This window comes from Setaria italica, chromosome VI (assembly GCF_000263155.2).
Source record: "Setaria italica strain Yugu1 chromosome VI, Setaria_italica_v2.0, whole genome shotgun sequence".
Lineage (NCBI taxonomy): Eukaryota > Viridiplantae > Streptophyta > Magnoliopsida > Poales > Poaceae > Setaria > Setaria italica.
Window position 1 is genome coordinate 9,687,928 of NC_028455.1, and position 21,248 is coordinate 9,709,175.

Sequence of the window (21,248 nt, forward strand, 5' to 3'; positions counted from 1 at the left end):
ATGTTATTGCCGTGCGCTAGAGCCGACCCCTCAGCAGTATAAATTTAGCAATATGAACAAGAATAAAGATAACCTAACATATCATAAACTTAGAAGAACACATATTGACATTATGTGGGATTATATGAAAATGTATGTTGTGCAACTAACCCACTTCCCACCATGGTAGCTTCAAAGGATAACCTGGGGAGGGAAAAATAAGAATGAGATTGGATAATCTCACCAAGCGAACTACTTTAACAAGCTATTTATAGGGAAAATTAGTTCTGTAGCATTGAAAGATCGCGACTTCCATAAAATACCACTGAAAGATATCGGCCTCGTAAAATACCACTGAAAGGTGTAGACCTCAACTGAAAATACCAATCTGTTAGATTTTAGCGTTAGCTCTGTTAACTTGGACAAAAATACCCCCAAACTGGTAACTGACGACTAGAAATATAAGAAACAAGCACAGGACCTCAACTGATAGCATTTCAATACAAGATCACTATACAAGTCACCCATGCACTAAATATTAACAAGCACATGAAAAATATTATTCTGGTTCAACACATGGACTAATATTGACCAACACATTTTGCAAGCAACATAGTGACTAATGAAACACATCCTAGATATGAAGCTGCATCGTTATACCAATTAAACGATGCTATATGCATATGCATATACATATGAACTCCTACCTTCATACCCAACAAGATATGAAGCTGCATCGTTATACCCAATAAACAATGCTGTACCGGTATAGTCGCAACCATAGGTTCGCGACATAACTCCAAATGTCATGCAATGCAATGCAATGTGATGCCACAAGATAAATACCATCTCCAAAATCTCAATACCACATACTCCATAATGAAAAGAGAACAAGCCATGATAATATATACAGAGAGATGCACAAAGATCCTATTGGACATAAATAGTATCAACCATGATTGAATGATAGAATCTCATGTATGTCAAGTATCAACAAAACAATTCTTCATATCATGTTATTTATAGGTCCCCTTCATTTTAACAGGTATATGATACAACATAAGTATTATCATTTTTAAAATATGCAGAAAAGCATCAAACCGTAATCTAAGCCCAAACCACGTATATCATATTAAAAGGGAACTTTTAAAATAGAGCTAGAACTTAATTCTTATGTTTGAACACATATACCCAAAGACTTCTAGAAACTATTTCTGATCTTACTCGTAATCCAAACTTCATTTGATCCGCACATGTTAGCATTAAGAGACATAAAGTAGCGTAAATACCACACCAAGATCAACTTTCCTCTAAAATAGACCCGTCAGCTACGAAACCACTAAGGATTCATAGACTTCAGTACAGTAGAAAAAACATATCATAAGATAAATCACCAAGTATATATGCTATATATAAATATACTTTCAGCCCCATGTTTTCAAAATTCCTCGTCCATTGAACAATCCATTCATCTATTCACCTATGTTAAAGTAAAGAGCTATATACCCATCATATACCTAAATTAGCAATGACATATTCATACTCGTCTCATAATTATAAACATCATGTATAAAATTTCAGATTATCACATGTAATTATGTGTGCTGCATTTTATAAGTGGAGGCAGTAAAAATAGAATGTTAAAGTTGTAGCAACATATAGCTATGTTCACTTGCTTTTACCGACCATATAAACATACAAGCCTTGTAGCAACACCACCTGCTAATCCAGTCATGCATTTCAGCACAACAACTCGAAATGGTATTCTAATACAAAAATATAAAGTGTCCATATGTCCAAAATCCTGATATGAATAAGAATAGACAAACTACATTCTCTATCACAATCATCAATCAAGGGCAACAATGCCTACCTTTTTCGTACCTATTTTTATACAACAGATTAGGTAAAAAAAATATATTTGAAAACTAAAGAGAATAAACTATAACTTTGGTAGCAAAACTATAATTTTATCAGGCCACTAACGTCGCCTAAAACATTACTCAAAACAGCACTTCTGAATCTGCCTAACAGCCCATGCACTAACATATAAAAATTCATATCTCCTAAACTATGCAACCAAAAATTATGAAATTTTGCTGGCAGTAAGAACTTTTATCCCTCTACAAAAGTTTCCATAGTTGGAAGAGCCAATTCGTCCATTTACTAGATAAAAAACCAATGAACAGACCAGCTCAATCTGCTAGGCAAATATGAACAGTCATAATAATCCGACCATATGGAGTTCTACTCCACCAAAAAATTATCATTAAATACAATTCGACACCTAACATATCGTGCCCTAGACAACTGCAGAATCTGCCCAGAAACCACAACTAGCAAACGTAGTTATACTCCAATCTGACCTCTAGTCGTCTAATCCCCCACGCCCAAAACCTGCCAAAATACTTAATTACAGGGTATAAAAAGATGGATTCCACGCTTACCTATGGATCTCCCATAAAAATCCGCAAGGGGAAGTAGGGTAAAACACCAATCTAGCAAATCTTTGATCCTCTCTTCCTCCTCGATCCATCTTGCTCATTCTCTTCTCGATCCTTGCTGTAGTGGAGGAGATCTAAATGGGGAAGGGAGCTATGGAGAGAGGAGGAAGCGTACTGGAGAAGAGGTCATGAGGGGAGGTGGGGGGGGGGGGGGGGAAGGGGGCGGCACTAGGTCGGCCAGAAGGGGGTGGAGGTAAGGGTTACGTGCCCTCCTCTATTTTCCTTGATTCATCATCTCATCCATTCATTCTTCGACTCCACAAAATTTCATAATGTTAACTCCAAATACTATGAGTAGTTAAACGGATTGCTTTCGAAGAGATCTACACATCCATGGTCACCGATTTTCTGTACGAGCTATGGATCAAAAAGTTAACTTTTGCCCCTCCTTGAAACACCCGATCAACACGTACACCTTTTACACTTTCTAACATACAAAGCATATTTTGCTCAAAAGCACAATCTATTTGTTCATAGACAACCAATCATAAAAATAATAAATTCAAATGTCTTATGAACTATACCCCATTAATGACACTTTAATTTTTGGGTCGTTACCACCGGTGATTCCATTGATACTTTCAAGAGATTTTATGGTAATTTTTTTTGTGAAGGGAAAAGAGCATAACCATTTGGAGAATGAATGTTTTGAAATGTTGAAAATCTAGTTTGACGAAATATTTAAAACATTTTGACATATTTTCTCAGGCATTTTTCAAGGAAAAAACTCAAGTATGTTTGAAAGTCTACTTGATAGGCACATCTTTACTTTCATGTATTTAAAGAAGAATGATCCTTTTAGCTTTTGTATCCAGGTTGTGAACTGTCAATAAAAAGTACAAGCAAACCGTAGTAATATGTCAGGGAACATCTGTAACACATGTAAGGAGGAACATCTGTTAACACATGTAAGGATGCAAGTGGGTATCCAATAGTATTTTCTGGATCAGCTGATTAATTACGATGGCATGCCACTCTAGTTCATATCTCCTCCCAAATTATTTACGTAAAATGCCATCCTAATTCATTTTGTCAACTTTTTGGGTCGACCAAATGACCCAAAATATATATAACTTGCATCCCTAAACACATGGGCTACTTTAGTATGATACTGTAATTGCGTGAAATACATGCATTTGTGCTTTACAATGACTGCAAGTGGCAACAAAATAAAATAAATTCCAGTCTCATAAGCAAGTGCAACTTAGCTTCTGTTTATAGTAGACCTAATATAGTCGGCTTGGAATCAATTTTACAGTGAGGTTCCAAATGTAGTAGTATATATACCTTCGAAAGTACTACATGGTTTTCTATTGAATTTGAATTCCTCAGGTTTAACCCAAGCAAGAATAAAGGACGAGGCGAACTGAACACAGACACAGGTTCAGCTAACGCAACAGGAAACCATACAATTTACAAGTTAAAGGGTTGCCCTAGAAACTGGACATGCTGGCAATAGTGGATTCTCGACCCTGGAGGCAACACTGTAATGATATGGAAACGCGCCGTCCTCATCTCCTGTCTAGCTTCTCACTGCGTCGATCCTCTATTTTTCTTCTTGCTAAAAAGTTGAGAGCGCATACCCCTGCATGAAAATAGACCGACATTTGGCCATCGTGCTCACATATCTCCGGACTCTTATCGACATGTTCTTCGTAATCCATATTGCCACAAGATTTTTCACTGCATATATTGATCCAGTCTCAATAGTGCTCAGCAAGGGTGAGCTTGTCACAGATCCTAAAAGGATTGCATACAGATACATCAGAACGAATTTCTTCATCGACCTTGCAGCAGCATTACCAGTTCCGCTGGTGCGTGTCTGTTATAAGAAGCACAGCCGCAATCAGAAGAAAGTGGTAGATGTGTAATTACTAACTAATGCACCTTCCTCACATATGCAGATCCTTGTGTGGGCAATCCTACCATCTTTGAGCTTCAGACATATTGACACCTCTGTTTTTTATTATCTTGGTCCAATCTGCAGTTAGATTATACATTGTAATTCAGCTCAGCATAGACATTATCGAAACAGTGGGCTTTTTGGCTAAAAGTGGGTGGAATGGAAGTATCTATAACCTATTTCTGTATTTGGTCGCAAGTCATGTGAGCCTTTTCATTCTCTTTAATTATACTAAGAAATATCATATTCACAAAATTCAGTAAAATTATTGAGTACTTGAAAGGATTAGCATGCCATGAAGGAACAATGTGCTTTAGCCCTCAGCCCTCAGGGACCTGATTAGTACTAATGACATCAGTGTTTCATAGGCACTAAAAGCACGTGTAAGAAGCCACACAATCAGGTCTAACATAATAACATTCTACCAGGTTGTTGGATCAATATACTATCTACTTGCAGTTGGTCAGCAGAAGACATGCTGGGAAACGCAATGCTCCGTCAAGGACCAGAAGACAGATAATGCACCATGTGATTTCAAGTTTCTTGACTGCATTTATGCCACATCAAACCGAAGCCAAACTTGGGCAAAAAGCACGGAAGTATTCGCAAAATGTGATGTTAATAGTAACAGTATCAACTATGGCATATTCATTCAAGCAATGGAAAATGGAGTGGTTGCAATATCATTTCATGAAAAATATTTCTACTCCCTGTGGTGGGGATTGCAACAGCTAACGTACATCTCATGATCTTATCGCTACTGCTATGCATTTTGAATTTTGATAGTCCCAGTTTGGTACCATACTAGTATCAAGCAACAAATCACCCATACAATAGAATATTTGCAAAAGAGCTGTAATAATGCCAAGAGTGAAATGCCATTTTTTTTATGTTTTGGTGTCAGCACGTATGGCAATCCACTGGTGACAAGTTCCTACATTGGTGAAAACCTATTTGCAATAGCATTAACTCTTCTCAGCATTTGTTTATTTGCTCAGCTAATCGGCAGCATGATGGTAAGTTATCTTCACAAACGTAGTAAATATCCATCTTGCTAACAACAGATACTTATGTAGTAGATCTTAATGAGGAAAAGGAATTGTCAACAGGTATATATGAGATCTCTTTATAAGAATGCAGAAGATTGGAGGATGCAGAGAACAGAAATGGAGGATTGGATGACAGATCGTCAAATACCTGATGATTTGCAAAATCGCATATGCTAGTTCTTGGAGTACAAGTGGATTTCAACACAGGGAGTTGAAGAGGACTCGATCCTGAAACAGCTACCTGTTGATCTTCGTCGAAAAATAAAACAGTGGCTATGCCTTGATCTTGTTCAACGTGTAAGTGGTATTCTGGTTGTTGCTAACATATTCTGCAATAATGGCAACCATCTATTTTACATTTCTACTTGATATTTGAATGAGGAACCAGACCATAATCTTTCCATTGAAATTTTAGGTGCCACTCTTCTCTGCAATAGACCACCAACTACTTGACGCTATTTGTGAGCATATGACCTATTTCCTTTGTACTGAGGGCACATACATTATCCACGAAGGAGGACCCGTGAAGGTGATGACATTTATATTTCGTGGGAAGCTAGAGAGCTGCACAACTGATGGTGGCAGGACGGATTTCTTCAACTCTATCATCTTAAAACCAGGCGATTTCTGCGGCGAGGAATTACTCACATGGGCATTGCTTCCCAGCTCTGGTGACAGCTACCCATCATCAACAAGAACTGTCAGAACAATCACTGAGTTTGAGGCATTCTCATTGCAAGCAGATGAGCTGAAGTTTGTGGCCAGCACATTCAGGATGATGCATTCCAAGCACCTGCAGCACATTTTCCGGTTCCACTCACACCAATGGAGAACATGGGCAGCCAGGTTCATTCAGTCTGCATGGAGGAGGCACAGGAGCCAAGATAAGACAGCAGAAAAAGGCTTGAGCAGTAGATGGAAATTATTTTTCTCATTGATGATGACAATGCCAATGAAAGGCATCATGATATTGAAGGGTCATCCAGCATGTCACAAGCTGCAGAATTTCCTTTCTCAAAGATTGCCACAATCTTCTTACAAGCACAGAACGATCAACCAGAGGAGCCTGATTTCTCTATCGGTGATCACCCAAACTAGCATAGCATAACATATACAACGATGTACACCTCAGAAATAGTAGAGTGATTAATTTAATAAAGATGGACCTTCCTTTTCACTTTTGTTTGTTTTATTAATTGAACACAACAATCTGGGGCTCCTGATGAACAGACAAGGAGGTGGGATGGTAGAGTTTCAGCATATGATTATTATTTTCTTCTGTTTCAGGAAATAAAATCATGATACAGTTACTATAGTTGAGGAAGTGTAATTGTAATTTTACCCTCGTTTTTTCAACTTTGTGATTTTACCCTCAACTATTCACAAGTCAATGCAATTTTGCCCTTGATCTTTGCGTATTTACCCCTGCTTTGACCGTTGACTAAGGGCAAAATCACATTGACTTGTGAATAGTTGAGGGCAAAATCACAAAGTTAAAAAAAAACGAGGGTAAAAACACAATGGCACTTAAAAGTTGGGGCAGGATCACCAAAAAACCTATAGTTCAGCATTAACGAATTCCAGTTGCACATGGCACCATTATAGATGCTAATCTGAAAGAGAATATGTTTCCAGATATCACAGAAGATATACACTATAAAAGTGCTTCATGATGAATCTAGTAACATCAAGTTCATGTGGCTCATTCAGATATTTCTTTTCTTACATATTGATGGTTAAAAAAAGCTTGGCAGTCATGGATCCTAGTATGACACCTACTCCCTCCGGTCCCACAAAGAGTGTCCTTTAGTTTTGTGCTAAGTCAAATCATCTTATGTTTGACCAAGTTTATCTAAAAATATATCAATGCTTTTGATGTCTAACAAGTTTCATTAGATTTGTTATGAAATATATTTTCATAGCATACCTATTTAGTGTTACAAATATTGGTACTCTTCATTGTAAACTTGATCAAACTTAAAACATTTTGATTTAGGACAAACCTAAAAGGGCACTCTTTGTGGGACGGAGGGAGTAGTTGTTTCTATTGCTGCTGGAAACATCTGAGCCTGAATAAAATTTGGCAGTAATGAATTAAATAAAAGATTACAACCTGCAAGGAATTTAATTATATAAATAGAGTGAATAAAAAACTGTGCTAGAGAGAAATGTGTCAGATAAAAAACGAGCTGCACAGAGAATCAGATTTAGATAAAGACAACAAGAAAGGCATTAAGACCAAGCTTCATGCATACTGCAAAGAAAACAAGACTACAAATCTAGAAGTATCTGTTAAAAACTTAGCATGTCAGCTAAACTTGATTGACCCAATGTCCCTAGATGCCAGAACATTGTTCCATGATTATAGGAGTAGCTTATAGGACTTAGCATGTTCAGCTAAACTAGCTTATGAAGAATTTGTTTTCAATAATCCTGTTCACTACATAAAAGAGAATACACACAAAAGAAAGATGATTTGAGTGACAACTTCAGCCTTATGTTCTGTCATCCTTTCTCCCTAGACCCAACCACTCACCTAGTTATTCTGTTGTCTGTATCCTACCAGAGTTCATGTGAAAAAGGGTAACATAACTCCAGGTATTTTCCAGTTGAAAAAACTCCAGGTATTTTCAAGTTTTTTAAACTGTCAACATGCTACCTCAAGTGATGATAAAAAAAGGCAAATAGCACAAATGTTTTTGCAAACTGTACTGTGGGTGGCAGCAATGTCAGAATAAATTATTGAATATTCAGTGATGCAATGCGAAATGAAATGTCCACAACTACAAAATCACTGTCCAAGAAATAGTTCTGTCCCATGGTGGGGGACCCTAAATCCCTAATAGGCAACCTGTGTATTTCTAGACTAACTAATGAAATCTGATCATTGCAGTTTTGCAGCACAACAGAGTCACAAACAACAGCAGTTTATCACTAAAATTTTTTCTGTAACATTTTATTGACTTGGAGAAACATGCTGACGTCACTTTTCAGCCAAATGAATACATCCAACTTTCTTAAAGGCAACAAGGCTTAGAAACAAAAATGGATCATAAAACAAAAGAGGTACATAAGAAAAAGTTGTTAAAAAAGGTAGTCTCGAAATTGCAGAATAAAATCTATTTAGAGACAAAATTCTGAAGCCAACATGACATGTATTCAGGAAGTGACATAACGGGGTTTCTTTAGCCAACGACCCACTAAGACTCACGTATCTACAACTACATTCCCGAGCGGCAGTCAAACGGAGGCGCGGGGGGAAAAGCTAGTTCTTTCTAAAAGCAAAGGATCCATACACGCAGCAACTATGGTTGCTGCGGGGATTTTTCTTGTAGCTCGACTTTTTCAGGATTGCTGTACAGGTAGATTGACTCGGGTAAACAGTATCTTTTTCCTAGGATATTTTTGGTCACAGGATGTACTTTCATTGGTGAGAACATACTCACCATAAGATTAGCATTCCTCACTGCTAATGACCAGCTCTTTCAATTGTAGCATGGAAGTAAATTCATATTGCTTATGATAATCCCTGAGTTATACTTATTGATATCCAAAAGGCAAAGAAAAAATTATGTTCAATTTACATGACATGATATCTTTCGATGAATGCTAAATACAGCAAACAGAAATTGAGAAACAGTAATGATAGATTACCTGACAGATATACAGCATCACAGTTCTCAATTTCTCATTTCCATGATCCAATTAGCAGCATTCCAAAATAGTATTGCATTTGATCTTGTCCAACATGTGAGTAACTTCCTAGTCAGTGATTAGATATTCTGCAGTAAGCACCATGTTGCTTATTCTCATGTTTGAATGATGACATGACAAAACATTACTGATAAACATGTACATCGTGTTGCAAATTTAATTAATTTAAGGAGGAATGCTCCTGTCAAATGTTGACTGGGTGCTATATCTCTCAGAATTGGATCAGCAACTACAAGGTCTCTTACCTCCTGTACCTACAGTATCTGTGAGGGTGAGGTAGTCAAGGAAATGTTTTCAATCACTCAAGGACAATAACAAAGGTCCAGGATAGATGGTGAACGAAGAGACAGGACAATTGCTAACATCAAATGCTCATCGGTAACAGCCAAGTGGTAGCTAAGCTACCAGAAACAAGAACTCTCAGAATATAGCCACGAAGTTGAAATCAATCTTCCACCAAGTCAATGGCTCGATGTTTGTAGCAAGCACATCCAGGATGCTGCATTATAAGCACCTGCAGTACACATTTTGGTTCTAACCTGTAGGTGGGATTCATTCTTCCCATCGGTCATCAACAAATCAACGATGCAAAGTGTGTCTCAGAGGGTCCTTTAGAAACAAAAGCTCAGGCAAAAGTGGAAAAGACAAACCTAGAAAGGTCATCAGGCCCAAACAAGCATAGTTAAATGCTGAAAAATAATATTTTTACCATTTTGATAATCTATTTCCAGTATTTCTATTGATTTGCATGTGATATATGAACATATAATTGTATACATTTCTTGATACAGTCTGGAAAACCCAGAACAAAGTTCGGGTTAGGCTGGAGACTGAAAAAGAAAAGAAAACTGAGCTGGATTGATCATGAAACAGTTCTACGGTTAGTGTCTCGAATTTTCTAAAATTCTTCAGAAAAACAAAGAATGAGCAGCCAGAGAAACCTGATTTCAATGCAGAGATGACTCGGAATAGTAAATCAACTGCATCCATAAAGTTCAATGGTGTGAGTGGGAGAGTAGTTAATCAAACCCTAAATTTTCATAACCCTCTCAACTGTAAATCATTCTTTGATTCTACTGTTTCTGATGTTAACATAATGCTTGACAATGGTCAAGTGTCATGAATATTGCAAACACGAATGTGATGCCAACTCTAAGTGCAAAATGAATGAAAAAATATTGATCTATTTGCATGAGTCAAACATAGATCTTGAATAAAAGAAGCAGCACTTACTCACATAGTAATAAACCCACAAGATTAAAAAAGAGAAATTGAGAAGAGGTATCCACATAAGATGAGAAAATGAGTTGCACATGCACAAAGCATTCCAGCTACAGTGGAGTTGCCAATAAAAAAGGTATATGTACAAAAGTGAAACAGTGGTGTTCAACTCTCCATCCCTTTTTAACTGTCTATCTCATCTTTTCTTATGAACTCTTTATCACTAACAAAACCATTCAGTTGCTCCAATAAAGGTACACAACAAATATGGAAGGGAACTGTAATTTAAACTCCTTTTCAGAAAGGCAAAATTCATGTAACATCAATCATGAACATGAATTTTGAAAAATAAACAATGATCCATAGTTTTAAGATTTGAGTGTTTTGACATGTTACTATGCCAGTATACAGATGAATGTTTTCTGTATCTTAAATATAGGTCTGAGTATTATACACAGTACTCCCTCCATCCCAAATTATAAGTCATTCCAAGAATCTTGGAGAGTCAAAGTATCTCAAGTTTGACCAAATTTATATGATAATATAATAACATTTATGATGTCAACTAAAGTATCATTAGATTCTTCATCAATTATATTTTCGTAGTATACAGATGTGATGGCAGAAATCTTAGTAATTTTCTCTATAAGTTTGAGTCAAACTTGAGATGCTGTCGCTTCCAAAGATTCTTGGAATGACTTATAATTTGGAATGGAGGGAGTAGAATTTAAACAAGATCAAAGTGAAGAATAATAAAATGCTTAGTTAAGGATCCCATATTCAATTACACAATCGAAAAGTTAAGTACAGGTTGAAAAGAATGACCAGTAAGATCAACTATTGGTCAAAACGGTTGACATCATAGAACTCGATATTCTTATATTTCTGGGAAATTATTTCTGCTTGAACTTTCCGAGCTGTGTCAGTTGCACACCCAACAAGGATAAGCACTGATGTACCAGCAAATCCCCGGAATGCCGTCAAGTGACTTATTTGTTCAACCACAGAAGGTCCAGCAGCTAGCACAGCAAGAAATGCAGATCCCAGGACAGATATACGACTGAGAACCTGCAATGACAGAACTATTTCAGTAAAATATAAGATAAGAGTTAGATGGAAATTCAGACTAATATTGAACTGAGTTAACAGGATGTAGGGCAATTTCTGCCATTTTTTTTCTAATTATGAATGCCTTTTAAACATGTGGACAAGTTCCACAATAGTTAAAATATCGCAACCAAATATATAAGTAAAAATATCATCTGCAACCAGTTTCCAGCTGTTGTATGCCAATATGCCATTGTTGCTACATTGTCTAATGAAGTACAAAAACATATGCAGCATAAAATATGAAAAGCTATCTAACAGAAATAGTAACTGTTTTTTTTCTAAGAAAACACCATTCTCACAGCAATTTCAAAAAATCAGGCAACCTTATGAAAACCTTCAAACACCATACATGAGCTAGAGGACATGCCATTTTGATGTACCATCTTCATATCTGTTAATTGCCAGCACCCAGTCCAGGTCTCTTGGTAGTTTTTCTATTTTCATGTTCTGATACTCAAATTTTACAAAAGCATAAACTATAAATTTCTTTCTCAAAACAATAATTTTTTTCTTGTCTATCAATTTTATAATGACTTGAGACCCCCACCACCAACTTCCCCAGTCCCCACTAGTAGGGATGAGCAAAAGAATCACTGAACCTAAAGAACCGAACCGGAGCTGAACCACCGAAATTGTTGGGTTTTAGGTGTTTGATTCTCAGTTTAACTCCCTTTTTTTGTGCTGTTCGGTTTTCAGCTCTTCTTCCAGTTCCCAAACCACAAACACTGAAATACTGATGCCCCCGAACTTCCATGGCCTCAGCCCATCACCCTCTCACATGCCAGACTCCGACCATGCCACTCAGCCCACATCGGCCACATGATGCCCTCACAGCAATTGAGGTGACCTTATCTCCCTTACAGCACATGCCCTCTCCTCCAAACCTGATCCAGTTATATTCCAAGCACTGACACTCATGCATCTGCGGCAGCGGCGTGCAGCGCGCACAGAGCAGGATGCAGTGAGCTGAGGCTGATGAGCTGCAATAGCACATGACCAGCAGGGTGTGGGCGACATACAATAGGGTGAGGCACAACCAGTGCATGGTGAGCAAGAGGAGACCATGGCAAGCGGGTGCAGCAGCAGCGAGCAGATGGGGGGTACAACAACATGTCAATCTCTCCGATGTTGTGAGCTGTGAAATTGTTGTTGGCTTGCAAACCATAAGTTTGTAGGTGATTTTGTTGAAGTTTTTTTTTTCTCGAACATGCAGGAAAACTGCGTATCATTGTATTAATAGAAGAAGAAGAGTCATACATAGACTCACACAAACACCCACAGAGCACACACACACACGCCAACACACCCGCACACACACACCAACACTCTTACAGACCAAAGAACCTGATTGCCTGAAAGGGAAAGGAAGGACCTGACCACAGAATAACCTGGGATTAACCCACTCACCTGGCAGTGAACTGAGAAATGTTCGATAATTGCTTAGCTCTTGTTTCACTCTTCCTTTTGCTGAAAGTCAATGGAGCAGGTAAGCTCCTTGGCCAATAGTGGCACTGCCAGCCGTATATGGCAGCAGTGCCATGAGTAGAAGGGCAGTATGCCCTGTCATGTATAGTACTACTAGTTGGTAGTTTCACTCATACCATTGTGTACTCTAGTTTGACTTTGTGCTCTATAAAGAGTAGATGAGCAGCTGCAGCTCAAATCAGTTCAGCAGCACCAAAAATTGAAACTGAGTGTGTGTGTGTGTGTGCTCTGTTCTCTATCTCCTTCTACCTTCAGCTTGTGTGTGTGAGTGAGGCTGCGAGTTCAGGGAACTCACCTTGGCCATTGCCAACAAGAAAGGCCCTTAGCTCCTGCCATACTCCACAGCTGGGCTTCATCCTTTGCCAAAATCAGAGCAGTAGCAACACTAGGAGAAGCGCCATTGAAAACACAATCATTGCGGAGCCTCCAAATGGTCCACCCCCTCAGGATGATAAGGGAGTTAAGGCCTGCCCTCATATCCCCACCAACCATCAACTCGACCTTTTCCCACCAATCCTCAAAAGAGATATCAGTAGGCTGAGGGGCCAGGGTAGCAAGACCAACCTGCTGCAGTAACTGAAACCAGAACTGCCTAGCAAAAACACAGCCCACCAGGAGGTGTTGGATACCTTCCTCTCCTTGATCACAGAGGGGGCAATGTTCTGGGTGAGGGGGACCACGTTTGGCCAGCCGATCCGCAGTCCAGTAGTGCCTATGAGCCACTAGCCACATGAAGAAACGACACTTGGGAGGAGCCCAAGATGTCCAAATGCGTTCATATGGATTAAAGAGAATTGCTCCCTGGAATAAAGCATCATAAGCTGAACTTGCTATGTATCCTCCCGAAGAAGACAACCTCCAGATGTGCTTATCAGGCATGTCTTGCTGTAGCTCAACCTCCTCAAGAATATCCCACAGGGCAAGGTACTCCATTAAAGCTTCAACACAAAGGTCTCCCTGTATATCTTCCAACCACTTCTGATTAGATAGGGCTTCCAGGACAGTGCGTCTACTTGCTCTTCGTTTGGGAACTAAATCATATATACATGGAGCAAGCTCTTCAATGCTTCTGCCGGCCAGCCATCTGTCTCTCCAAAACAGAGTATTAGCCCCATTACCAACTTCTGTGGTAACAGCTAAGGCAAGGAGGCCCTCAACCTCTTTACTGACCTGCAATGGCAGACTTGCCCAAGGTTTGTTGAGTTCTGACTTTTTTAACCATGGCCATCGGACCCTCAGAGCATAACCTAGTGATTTTAGATCTGAAATTCCCAAACCTCCAAGTTCCCGAGAACGACACACCTTTGGCCAGGCGATGAGACAGTGACCCCCTTTTGCTTCCTTGCGCCCTCGCTTGTTGCTGGAATCGCAAACTTGTTGGCTTGTGAGATGTTCTGATGGCGATTTTGCTTGTAATCTTATTCTGTTCCAATTATTTCAGTTTCGGACTTTCAATGCTCGATTAATTTTCTACTGGTAAAGGCACACATGAGTTCGATGAAACTGAGACACCAAACCGGTAAACCTAATACACCAATTCCCCAGCCCTACCCACTAGGTAGGATTCTGTTAGCCCAAGAGTTTATTTGTTCAAGCCTTTAGGGTAACACATCCAATTTGAAGTTGTATATGCATAGATTCCACATTACAAGAATTAGATAAAGAGTTGGAATATGTGCATCATAAGTTAAGAAAAGCATGTAGTCTAATATTAGTGTAAGAACTCACTGTTTTAATATAAGCAGCTGTACTTTTTCCTGGTCTCACAAGAGGTATAGAAGCACCTTGCCGCTTCAATTGCTCACTAAGATCATCGGGGTCCAATTGGAGAAATGTGTAATAGTAATTAAAGAAGGCTATAAGTAATACATTAGTTGGAAGATACAGAGAACCTACAGCAGAAAATTAACAATAGGATTAACTTGTGAACCAGCAATTCAAGAGCTCAGCATTATCCTAAAAATGCAGAACTTTCAATGAACTAGATATCTAGGCAATTTACCTCCTGGAATAAGGGCTACAGCAGCCTTCTTAAGAAACTCCAAGCCAGTGAACCGTGCCAAAGTACCAGGCAAAGCCAGGGAAGATGTAGAAAAAATGATAGGCATGACACCAGAACTGTTGACCTGCTCATAATGGTACTGAAGTAATTACTACATCCTTTGGTAGTTTGCAAGGTTCAACAGAAAAGAGTTTAAAATCAGGACAATTATGAGTTTAAAAGGGTAGGAACTTTTTTTTTGTGGGGGGAGGGGGGGGCTTCATTGAGTTATGAGCCTACCAGGTTTAAACTCTGTTAGGATAGAAGAACATTAGGAAGAATTAATGTAGTCATATTTCATATGGCGAAATCTAAAGGTAATCTAGATTGTTTGTTCATCCCCACAGATCATATAGCCCCCACACAGTTCAGTACAATTAATTATGGAAAACATTATACAATTAAATATAAACACTAAGTATTGATATGCAAGACAGTGAGCCGAAGGTTTAGAAGCTCTGCAGAAGACTACAGCATGTTTGCAAATAACACAAAGATTTCCAAACAAAACTTTCAGACCATATGATGTACACAAATTTACACCATATCACAAGCATAATCACACTGAATAGTTCAGAAAGACTAATATTTGACATCACTACCATAATGTCAAATCAAAACTCACTTTGCCCACATGCAAAATTCACAACTCAAATAAAATTATATGAAGTGTCAAACCTTAAATGGTAGATATGCAGATCGTTGAAGCCCCCCAGTTCGACTGCTGTATCGAGAAGCATAGTTGAGGGGTATTTTGCGTTCAGCTTCCTGAAATCATCCAAATGATCTGAATTAGGCAGTTATAAAATTGAAAAAAAATGTAAATATATCTTGAATAATGAAAAATCGCTTACTTGAACATAGACAATCCCAAGCACTAATAAAAAGAATGACAATATGATTGTGAGAAGTCCAACATAGTTCCCATCTTGAAATGCTTGTGACACTGTCCTCCCAAATGATGCCGGCAAATATGATATTATACTTGTAAATATAAGAAGAGATGTTCCATTTCCAAGTTTCAAATCAGATATTCTTTCACCAATGAATGTAGTAAAGACTGATCCAAGTGTCAATAATGTCACCGATGTTAGAACCCATTCTGTGCTGAAGTCATTCACATAAGGACGGAGATAAAGAACTTGTCCAATAGCCTAGAAATAAATATGGATATTTAATTCTGACAGCATCACAATAAAAAAAATAACATGATGAAATTGCATTCAAGGTAAAATGATAACATAATAAATGGTCACATTATAAAACACCAAGCATGTTAGTGTAATCCTGGTGCAAGGTCACTTAGTTCAGAGTCTTTTACCTTCAGTTAAGAGTCGGCCAGTCGGTTTTTGAGCTATTCTTCAGGGTTTTCAATCAAAGTAGTTAGGCAGTTAGCAAAGCATGCATCTCGATGATCATGCCTGAGTTTTTGGCGCCACTAGGGCCATGTTTACCGGTCTCTTATGCCTCGTCCAGTTGTAATCATTGGCTATAAATAAAGGAGAAAAACACCAGAAAAGCTGCAGCTTCATCACAGCACAAACACTCGAATTCAGAGCCTCTTTGGATCCCATGGCTAATGGGTGAAAGTTGTAGAAAGATAGAATTGGGAGGCAATTGGCCACACCTCAATAGGAGGGGGCGCCTTCTGTTATATAGGGCCGGCTGGCCTTGCTTTACAAGGCAAGGGTAATTCCCTTGATTTACATCTACTCAGTATAGTAACTAATCCCTGATTGACATCTGCTAATTATAGCAACTAATCCTTGATTTACATCTACTAATTATGGCTACAAATGCCGCAGCATATGGTAAGGGGCTGCGGCATATTCTATTGCCTAACACCCGCCCGCAGTTGCAGCGGGAGGCTCCCGGACGCAAAGACTGGATCGAAATTCTCGAAAGAGTGCTGTCGGAAGCCCTTTAGTCATGATGTCGGCGAACTGGTGAGAGGAGGGCACATGGAGAACCCGAATCTCACCGAGGGCCACCTTTTCGCGGACGAAGTGAATGTCGATCTCAATGTGCTTCGTTCGCTTGTGGTGGACGGGGTTGGCTGTCATGTAGACGGCGCTGACGTTGTCGCAGAAGACAACGGTGGCGGAGGGCAGCCGGATGTGGAGCTCCTGGAGTAACTGTCGAAGCCAGCAGCACTCAGCCACAACGTGAGCCATGGCCCGATACTCTGCCTCGGCGCTAGAGCGGGACACCGTGGTTTGGCGCTTGGAGGACCAAGAAACCAGATTGTCGCCGAGATAGACGCAGAAGCCGGAGGTGGATCGTCGAGAGTCTGGACAGCCTGCCCAGTCAGCGTCAGAGTAGGCAGTCAGCTTGTCGACAGACCCGGTGCCAATGTGAAGACCCGAGGAGAGAGTCCCCTGTACGAAGCGTAGGATGCGCTTGATGAGCGCACGGTGAGGCTCGCGCGGGGCGTGCATGAAGAGGCACACCTGTTGAACAGCATATGCCAGATCAGGACGAGTCAGGGTTAGGTACTGGAGAGCCCCCGCCAAGCTCCTGTACTCAGATGCGTCCTTCTCTGACAGTAGATCCCCATCGGCCGCGGATAGCTTGGCGTGAGTGTCAACAGGTGTCGTGGTCAGATGACACTCAGCCATGCCCGCGCGCTGAAGAAGCTCGACAGCGTACTGGCGCTGGGAGAGGAAGAGGCCATCGGAGGAGCGTGTGACAGTGATGCCGAGGAAGTGGTGGAGGGCGCCAAGATCCGTCATGGCGAACTCGGAGCTCAGCCGAGCCATAATGCGCTGAAGAAGAGCCGAGGACGAGGCGGTGAGAACGATGTCGTCGACGTACAGTAGTAGGTAGGAGAGGCTCGTCCCCTCTCGTAGAATGAAAAGGGACGTGTCGGAGGCGGAGGTGACGAAGCCGAGCTGCCGGATGAAGGTGGCGAAGCGCTGGTACCAGGCCCGCGGAGCCTGCTTCAGTCCATACAAGGACTTCTGCAGACGGCAGACGTAGTCTGGGGCGCCAGGGTCGACAAATCCTGGAGGCTGCTGGCAGTAGACGGTCTCCTCGAGGTGGCCGTGAAGAAAAGCGTTCTTCACGTCCAGCTGATGAATTGGCCAGGCGCGGGACGCGGCGATGCTGAGTACAGACCGAATGGTGGCCGGTTTGACAACCGGGCTGAAGGTCTCGTCGTAATCGACACCCTCACGCTGGGAGAAGCCTCGGACAACCCAGCGAGCCTTGTGGCGGGCGAGGGACCCATCGGCATGGAACTTGTGCCGGAAGATCCACTTCCCCGTCACGACGTTGGCGTCGGGGGGCCGCGGAACGAGCTGCCAGGTGTTGTTGTCAACGAGGGCCTGGTACTCATCCATCATCGCGGCACGCCAGTTGGCGTCGGCCAGCGCGCTGCGGTAGTTCGTCGGAATCGGCGATGGAGAGGATGACGTCGTGGCCGCCAGCCCTTCATAGCTGACGCGAGGGATGGCACCCGTCATGGTGCGGGTGACACGCGGTGGCGGCGGCGGTGGCGGAGCAGGAGATGCCGCCGGTGCTGGTAAGCCGCCGGTGCTGGTAAGGGCGCCGTAGGTGGTGCCGGGGCGGCAGGAGCCGCAGGGGCTGCTGGGGCAGCGGCCGGCTCGGACGTAGTCGTCGTACGGGAGCGGCGTACGTAGACCCGTGGGAAGGGAACCACGCTGGGTCCAGGCAGGGGCACGTGACCACGCCCGCCCGGTGGCGAAGAAGGCGATGCCGCAACGTCTGAGGGCGGCTGCTCCACAGGCGTCGAGGAGAGAGTCCCAACTGCAACAACAGTAGGGCAAGGCACCGAAACCATATCGTCGTCGAGGAGGAAGTTGAGGGAAGCGGGGAAGGAGGTGTCTAAGGTGGCTGTAAAGGGAAAAGTGGTTTCGTCAAATATGACATGGCGAGAGATGATGATGCGACGGGTCGATAGGTCGAGACAGCGGTAACCTTTGTGCGAGGGGGGATATCCGAGGAAGACGCATGCCGTGGAGCGAGAGGCGAGCTTATGTTTGGAGGTTGCTTGCATGTTGGGGTAACAGAGGCACCCAAAAACACGCAGATGACTATAGGTTGGTGGCTGGTTATGCAGTCGAGTGTAGGGAATTTCATGCTTAATGGAGGAGGATGGGCGCCTATTATGGAGGTAGCAGGCTGTTAGGAGCCCCTCAGCCCAATATGGGGGCGGCAGGGAGGCATGAAGGAGCATAGTACGAATGGAATTGTTGAGTGTGCGGATGATGCGTTCGGCTTTGCCATTTTGGGGTGATGTGTAGGGGCAGGAGAGGCGGAGGTGAGTGCCGTGAGCAGCGAGGAATTTGGTGGTGGCGGTGTTGATGAATTCAGTGCCGTTATCGGCCTGAACACATTTTAGGGGAAGACTGAATTGTGTTTTGGCAAGCGCAGCAAGCTCGACTATGTGTTGGTGGACCTCAGATTTTTTCCGGAGTGGAAAAACCCAACAGTAGTGACTATAATCATCCAAACATACCAAGTAATATGAAAAACCAGACAGACTGTTGATGGGGGAAGTCCATACATCACAGTGAACAAGTTCAAAGGGTGCATGAGTTATGGAATGCGAGGAACTGAAGGGTAGACGCGTATGCTTGCCTAACTGACATGAGTGACATAGGGAGCGGTCCACTTTATTACAGGAAACAGCATGAATTTTATTAAGACGTTCTAATGCAGCAGGGGCTGGATGGCCGAGACGTTGATGCCACAGTGTCGATGAAGCAGCCAAGAAAGCATGAGATGGGGCGACAGGTGTGCCGGCAGGCATGGTGTATAGGTCCCCGTCGCTGTTACAGCGGAGAATCACGCGTCCCGTCCTGAGATCCTTAACAGAAAAACCATGTGCGTCAAATTCAAAGGAACAACTATTGTCGCGAGTGAACTGACGGACAGATAACAGGTTGCGGACTATGGATGGTGCGACAAGAATATTGTTAAGAGCGAAATTTGTTGTAGGTGTAGGAAGGACGGAATGACCTCTAGACGTAACAGGAATGGTAGTGCCATTACCTACTGTTATTGAGGAGATGGAGGGGGGGAGGCGTTGGGTAAGCATACCATCCGAGGACGTCATGTGCGTGGAGGCGCCGGAGTCAACGACCCAGGGCGAGTTGCCCTGCAGTTGCATGTTCTGCAGAGCAGCAATGAGGCCGGCTGCATCCCAGGTGCTGGTGGAGGTGTTGGAGCCGCCGGAGGACGCCTGGAGCGGAGCGAAGGCGGTGTGGGCCTGCGGGGAAGGCCCGAGGATGCTCTGGTTGCGCCCAGCCTGGGCACCAGGACCTCCAGGGGCGCCAAGGCCTCCTTGGCGGCGCTGTCCAGGAGGGGTGACGCGCTCTCCAGGGGCCACACGTTCGCCGGTCCAGGGATTGAAGCCCCAGGGAACGCGTTTGTTGGTGCTGGTGCTGCCGGAGGTGTTGGAGAAGCCGCCGTAGGAGTTTGGGAAGGGCTGCTGGCCGCCCTTCTTGGTGTTAGGCCGCCTGCTGCCCTGCTGCTGCTGCTGGTTACCACCAGGAGAGGAGGCAGCAGCCAGGAGGGCGGTGGTGGCGCGCACTTTCTCCTCGTTGTGCAGACGCAGTTCTTTGAGAAGGAGCTGGTGCCGGGCGTCGGCGAAGGTGAGGGGCTGCTTTCCGGCGATGGTGTCGGCGACGGTGGAGTAGACCTCGTTGAGCCCGCGCAGCAGATTGAGGACGAGGTTGGGCTCAGATACGGGCTGCCCGACGTCGCGCAGTTCGTCGGCCTTCTCCTTCATGCGAATGCAGTAGGCGTCAATGGACAGGTCCCCCTGAGTCATCGAGTGGAATTCGTGATTCAGGAAGATGGCGCGAGGAGCTTTGTTCGCCTGGAATACATCGCTGATGGCCGTCCAAAGGGCGCTCGCCGTCTGCGTGTTGTCGGTCATGGCGAGGTTGAGGACAGCGTCGGAGACGGTGCTGTACATCCATCCGCGGACGCAGAAGTCAGCCTGCGTCCAGGCCTCGTCGGTGGGGCGCGAGGTGGAGGCGGTGGCGAGATGACGCAGCAGCCCGAATTTCCCACACGTGGCCTGGAACGCCGTCGACCACTTGGTGAAGTTGGAGGGCTTCAACTCAAGGGTCATGGGGATGTGGAGCTTGATGTTGATGGTGGCGAAGGGGCAGATGGCGGGGGCAGAGTCGGCCCCTAGGACGCCGCTGGTGGCAGAGGAGATGGCTGCGGTGGTGGCCATGGCAGAGGGGGTGTGGGGGGGCGCAGGAGGT

The 21,248-nt window shown here is 42.9% G+C and overlaps 1 long non-coding RNA gene across 7 annotated transcripts; it reads right to left on the minus strand.

Moving 5' to 3' along the window:
- Positions 1-3,673: 3,673 nt before the first annotated feature.
- Positions 3,674-10,917, minus strand: LOC111257664. Of its 7 annotated transcripts, none has more exons than XR_002678255.1 (5): positions 9,395-10,917; positions 9,090-9,197; positions 7,439-7,548; positions 5,584-6,292; positions 3,674-4,464 (listed from the first exon to the last, which is right to left on the minus strand). It is a non-coding gene; the product is annotated as an uncharacterized LOC111257664 (long non-coding RNA). The 7 variants fall into 7 exon arrangements; XR_002678252.1 differs by having other exon boundaries at positions 9,090-9,217; XR_002678254.1 differs by having other exon boundaries at positions 7,439-7,504; positions 9,090-9,217; positions 9,395-10,916.
- Positions 10,918-21,248: the final 10,331 nt, after the last annotated feature.